Here is a 6,268-nt window from a genome sequence, read left to right as displayed (position 1 = left end):
TACAACTCCTTATCACCCGGCCGGTAATGGGCAATGCGAGCGTTTCAATCGCACTTTGTACAACTTGCTGCGAACATTGCCAGGGTCCAGGAAGAGGGACTGGGTGTCTTGTCTGTCACAAGTTATATTCTGCTATAACACCACCCCCCATCAAGTGACAGGAGAGTCTCCACACTATCTAATGTTTGGTCAAGAACCTCAGTTGCCGATAGACTTTTTGCTGGGTAGAGTGCCTGAACCGGTTGCCGGAAACGTACACAGCTGGGTCATAGAACATCGTAGACGGTTGCAAGTCGCCTTCGAGGGAGCACGTGAGCGACTGAAAGCTGCGGCAGACCGTCGCAAGATGCAGCATGACAAACATGTGCGGGATCTACCTTTGTCAGAGGGTCAGTTAGTTTACTTAAGAGATCATGCTGTGCGGGGTCGCCACAAAATCCAGGACTTGTGGAGTTCAGTGACCTATCAGGTGGTTCGGTCCCCCGAGGAGGGAGGTGCCGTGTATGCTATTGCGCCAGTTTCAGATTTGGGCAAGGTACGCCGAGTACATCGTTCCCAACTGAAGGCTTGTGTCCGGAAGGACGTTCCGCCTGTTAATCAGACTACTGGTGCCATAGAAGCTCGAGACGACCCCCAGGAGTACGAAGGGGCAGACGATGGCGATTTGATGGTGTTAGTGCCAGAGACTCCTCAGCTTATTCAGGGGACAGGACACTGGGGTGTTGGGCGCCCAGTACAGCTTGAGGTGCAGGGAGAGCTAGGGCCGACAGACCTACCTACTGGTGGTGCAGCTTCGATGGAGTCAGAGGAACGGGGTGTAGAACCTATAGTGAGAGAAAGTGAAACTCCACCCAGTTCTCATAATGCGAGGGTGGTCTCCCCTCGGCGCTCTAGTCGAGCAGGAGCCGGTCAGCATTCGAATGTGCATCGTCTTCCTCGGGCTGCGGGAGAGGTAAGGAACAGAGTAGCTGGTGATTCCGAGATTGTAACCAACAGTATTTCAGCTTTGTTTAGGCCTTGGAGTTAGTAAAACAGAGAGGTGTCCTTGTAAACTACCTTTTAGTTCATCGCCGGGGCGTCGATGCAGAATGGTGGGGTAGATGTGGCAGGAAGGGCGTTTCTGTTTTCATCATTGAGATTGATGGCCATTCTAGCCTATCATTGGTGCCCTTGGGCTTTAAAACAGCAACGCATCTGCCATTCATCAGGCGTTACGTTTTGACTCGTTGCGTCATTAACGCGCTCCGTCGCTGCTGCTGGGAACCCGGATGCGATCACCTGAGGCGGTAAGATGAATGTGCTGCTAGTTGTTTTTAGCTCACGAAATGTATTCAGTTTAAGGAGTGCGTTCTTTTAATGTATCTTTTAGAGACACCGCTTTGCTTGGAGAGCGTGTGCTATTGTCTTCCGTGACATGAGATTGTTATTGTTTGCATGCATTGGATGCGTGTGCTGGATATGGACACTGGAAAAGGTAGGGAGAGTTTGATACCCTCGCTAATCGTGCTCTGTATAAAATGTGTGTTTTGATGTGTTAGTCTGTAGTTAAAAACGTGTTTTAATCCATATCCTCAGTTATAAAAACCTGAGTTTCCCTCCAGAGAAAGCTACGCTTAAATTGTCCTCGACGATCGGTATGTATATTCATTGTACGTGCATGCATTAAGTTAGAGAACTTATCTAGTAGAGTAACAGTCTATGTTGTTTATAGGGCCCTGGTTATAGACCCGTAAAGAGCTATAACTGCATTCCAGTCGGGGTGCTCCGTGTTCCTTCACGGCTGCAGTGCTGTCCTGTTTCGAACCTGTTTCGAACCTGTTTCAATCCTGTTCACAACAATCAACCGATTCAACTACAACTCGGAATTGCGGCTGATTGTTTATTTTGATTTGTTTTTTTCGTAGCTGGTTGCCTAACCGATATTAACTATCAGGACTCTCATCCATTTGATTCCTTTGTTTCTTTTCACTTGTATTTGATTTTGTTTCTAAAGATTGAATTGTTTATTTTCTTATTATTTTCTGGAATAGTTTCTTTCTTTATCTTGCTTTATTTTCTGCCAAATTGTTCAACAAACTGAAGTTTTGTTCCTTTATTGATATCTTTGTATATTTGGCCGCCATTGACATTGAGGTTTAGCCAATTGTTTATTTATTATATCTGGTCTCTTTTGGGCATTAATAATCTTCCCAGCCATCAAGGTTATTTTCCATATTCGATTTATTTTCATAGCTGATCACATTCATATTGGTTTATTTTTCATATTTGTTTATTTTCATATTCTATTATTTTTCATATTTGATTTATTTATTGTATCTCTTGTGTGTTGTCAGGGCCTGAGCACCAGGGGCAGAGGATTCCTATTGGGTGATGGTATCTTCCTCACAGTGTGCAGTGTTTGGTATTTACACCTGTGTGAGTGCGTGTGTGAGTGTGTGCGCACAGTGAATTGCAGTGGTCCTGCATCTGCGGGTGGCTTGCTACGACCCTCTGCCTCTGCGCTTTTCGTTCCTGCCTTGACCGGGTCCTAACCCTATAAGGGTTGCCCAAATTTGAACAGTGCCTTATATCCTTTATGCTCTTTTTTAAAAAATTGTTAATAAAATATATTTTTGTATGATGACCTATGCCTCTGACTCTATTTGGTGATACGAACCTGTGTATGCCTTTAGTTGGGGCTTATTCTAATTCTTTGGGCAAATTTCCCAGAGTGGCGTAGTCGGTGTGCAAATGGTATCATCTTGTTCATTATAATTCTTTGAGAAACCCCTCTTACTGCCCTCGTGTTACACGCCACACATACATACACACATACATACATACATGCATAGGTAAAATGGTGAGTGATATGGAACCGGCATGGTTATTTCGACGCTGTCCAATCAACCTGAATAAGCTGTAGTGGAGGCCAGAAGAAGAGAGAGAGTGACTGTGGATTTGCATGTGCAGCTGGATTGGTTTCTGATGAAGAAACTGAGAAAGATTCTTATAATACTAATATGTTGCGCAGCTATCGGCATATCATGTACACAATCATTTCGATTTTCAAAGTAGGCTACCAATTTATAGAGACCAAACATGGTATCGGTGAGGTTACATTGACCGTTGGTTCTATAATAAAATACATAGTATCAAAGAGATAATAGTATCAAAAGATAATAGTATTAAAAGACACAACACAAGACAGTAAATCATTCACAAAATGATTTACTGGAATTAAACATTAGACAATACCCAGATAGCAAATAGTAATTGAAACGATGTTAAATCAACATCCCGCTGTCAACGATAAAGTAATTGAATCAACGTCGAACTCTGATGTTGATTCTTCATCATGTTGCACCCTCTATTATCATTGAAACAACGTTTAAATCATACCTAGAGATCAACAGAATTTCAATGGTATTTCGATTACAATGGATATTGAAACAATGTTGAAATCCCAGCATATCAACAAAACTTCAATGGTGTTTTAGTATACAGATTTATTCTGAAGGTCTGTAATTTTAATATAATATTAAAAACATTATTAGGCTATAATCCTGCTTTATCGACAGCCAGGATGGGCTAGCAAAATATAGAAAATAGAAACTATACCTTTAGGCTATAACCTAGACTAGCACAAATGACACCCCACGCATTCTTTAAAAATTAAACAATCATTTTTATTGTATTTCATTTTTTTTTTTTTTTTTTTTTACGTGCTAACTCCTGCTGCGTCTGTCTTCCAGCTCCTCCTGCTCGGTCTGGGGCGTAGCGCAGCCACTTCTGTACAGCTTGAGCGAATTAAGTCATAGGTGTTTGCCGTTGTAAGACGTTGAGTCAAGGCATCTGGAATACAAGTAAAAGTATGCTGTGATTTAGTCAATGATTTGTTCAATCAAGCTGTCGTCAAGGATCGGGAGCAGAACATGGCACGAACAAGTAGCCTACACATAGGAATAAATCTCACCGCAAAAACAGGCTAATAATAATAGGTTATGTCTTTAAAATTAAAGAGGGATTTAATTGTTTGTATATGAAGTATGTGGGGCTAAGCCCCCCCCTTGACGCCAGGCCTGGTAGTCAAGCGCTGTAATAACAGTGCGCGCAGGGCGCGCGCGCTTCCCTGCGCTTAGAAAAGGTGCAGATCATCAAAAATCGTGATATCGCATAAGCACTAGTATAAACCGACTGTTATCATTTCTGAAAACAAACACAATGGAGTTACAAAACTGTATCGCACGCATATTGCAGCCCTGCTTGAGGATTATATTTTGGATTTGTATTACGACGAGATGGTCTAATCGGCATTTCCAGTTAACGTTACAACTCGAGACAGTTCTGCATTGAATAAAGTAAAGGTAACTTACATGTCTTCTGTGTAATTCTGGCCCACCGCGGTCACTTCTGTGGGTAGCGCTAGGTAGAGCAGTAGCCTATGCCAGCGTTGGTTTCTGCCGGTGTTCTCCGGCGGTCAGAACAGAAGAAATAGCGGTGCTGTGTTAATAGATGACACTATGCAATGGGTACAGCAGACATGTATTTTGAGCTAGCTATCACAAAAATAGACGGGACTCGGAGGTTTTGCTAACTTTATAACCTAGAAGAGAACCGCGAAGTACTTTTGGCAGATTTTGACACATTGGTAAAACAAAACAAAAATGTCAGTGACAGCAGCACTGCGTCGGTTACTACACTAACCATCATGTTAACGATCAACCTAACAGTATTTGATTTGGTACAATTCATTCATATCGAACATTAAGCAAGCTTACCTGTACGCTTGTGCCAAGGTCCAGAAATGAGCTGTGTCCGGTGCAGTAGGCCTACGTTGGTGTTGATCTTCCGGTCAACCAAAAATCGATGGATTTTCAATCATATTTCCCGGTCAACTATATATCGATGCATTTTCAATCATATTTCCCGGTCAACTATATGCCGATGATTCTTCAACAACAGCGTCGTTTCCCGGTCAACTATAAATCAATGACTTTTCAACACATTCAGCGATCGCCCGGTAAACCAAATATCAATGCTTAATCAATCATAAAGATAACTATATAGATCAATGTTGTTTCAATATTGTTGCCATCAACATTAATAACATCAGGTTTTCATCGATATGGTAATGGTGATTCAACATTTATTTTGCATTGAAATTTCAATATCAACCATAATGATGATTCAGATGGAAAAACAATGTTTATTCAATGTTGGCTTGCTGTCTGGGTAGTGAGTGATTCAAGCCATGTTTTATTTCCAATGTATCAGCTTCTGCCATCAGGGAGACGGTATAGACAGGGTTCGAATTATGATTTCATCTTTGTGGGGGTCTCTTAAAAAAAAAAAAAAAAAAGAAAGTAGCCTATGAGCAGATTTATAGCTTAATAATGTAATATAAAAATATTAAAATTTGTAAATATAATACAAATTTAATAAAAAAAAAAGCGTTGGTAACACAATTCAATTTAAATAGTACATTTGGTTTAATTTGTCGTTTGATGAGGTCTAAGATGTTGTGAGTTGTAAAATTTTCACGTGAGTAAATTAATAGATCCGACGAGTTGAAGTGTGTACTAAAGTGGTCCAGTGGTAGAACTTTTGCCAAGCGTGTCAGAGGTTCTGGGTTCGAATCCGTACTCATATATATATTTTTTTCTTTTTATCAAATCCGATTATGTTTATCAGTGGTTGTATATCAGGCAGAGACAGACACGTTTGTGTGCATTTTGTTTTGTAATTTCACTGGAACGAATAGGGAGTCTCCACAACGGATTGAAGCGAGTGAAGACTGTGCGCGAGCCACAAACAAACACAGTATCCGCGCCACTGATCGCAGCGGCAACGAGCACTTTGATCACTTGATTTAAGCATAAGGATGTAGTGTGATGACGATCCGAGACCCCGCGAGATCCATGTGTTTGGCATCTTGTCCTATCTTTTAAGTCACGCTACAGTAGTCCGAAGGAAAAAGTGCTTTATTTGTAATTGAAAATAATGGTGCTGATGATTTTTAGAGACCCCCACAGGTGTATGATTTTACTGCTTTCATGGGAGCTCATCCTCTCTCTATGGGAGCTCAGCTCCCACTGGCTCCCACGTAATTCGAACCCTGGGTATAGAGTCCCACTGTGTAAGAGTAACCGTTACAAAAAAAATTTATTCCTGTATCTATTAATATGTTAAATAGCAAGATGTAGTAATGTAGTGTTTTTTTTTTGTTTTGTTTTTTGATTATTTGACTAGTATTCTTTTTGGTTTGTGTGTGTATGTATATGTTGTGTTC

General features: G+C 41.1%; 1 long non-coding RNA gene across 1 annotated transcript; it reads left to right on the top strand.

Annotated features, from left to right (window-relative positions):
* The first annotated feature begins 1,095 nt into the window (after positions 1-1,095).
* On the top strand, positions 1,096-2,623 carry LOC311290893. Its single transcript, XR_014627468.1, has 2 exons — positions 1,096-1,286; positions 1,370-2,623. It is a non-coding gene; the product is annotated as an uncharacterized lncRNA (long non-coding RNA).
* Positions 2,624-6,268: the final 3,645 nt, after the last annotated feature.

The sequence above is a fragment of the Rutilus rutilus genome (assembly GCF_951802725.1).
Source record: "Rutilus rutilus genome assembly, chromosome: 5".
NCBI classification, from domain to species: Eukaryota; Metazoa; Chordata; class Actinopteri; order Cypriniformes; family Leuciscidae; genus Rutilus; species Rutilus rutilus.
The sequence above is the reverse complement of the archived record's forward strand: the minus strand, read 5'-3'. Positions and strand labels throughout refer to the sequence as shown.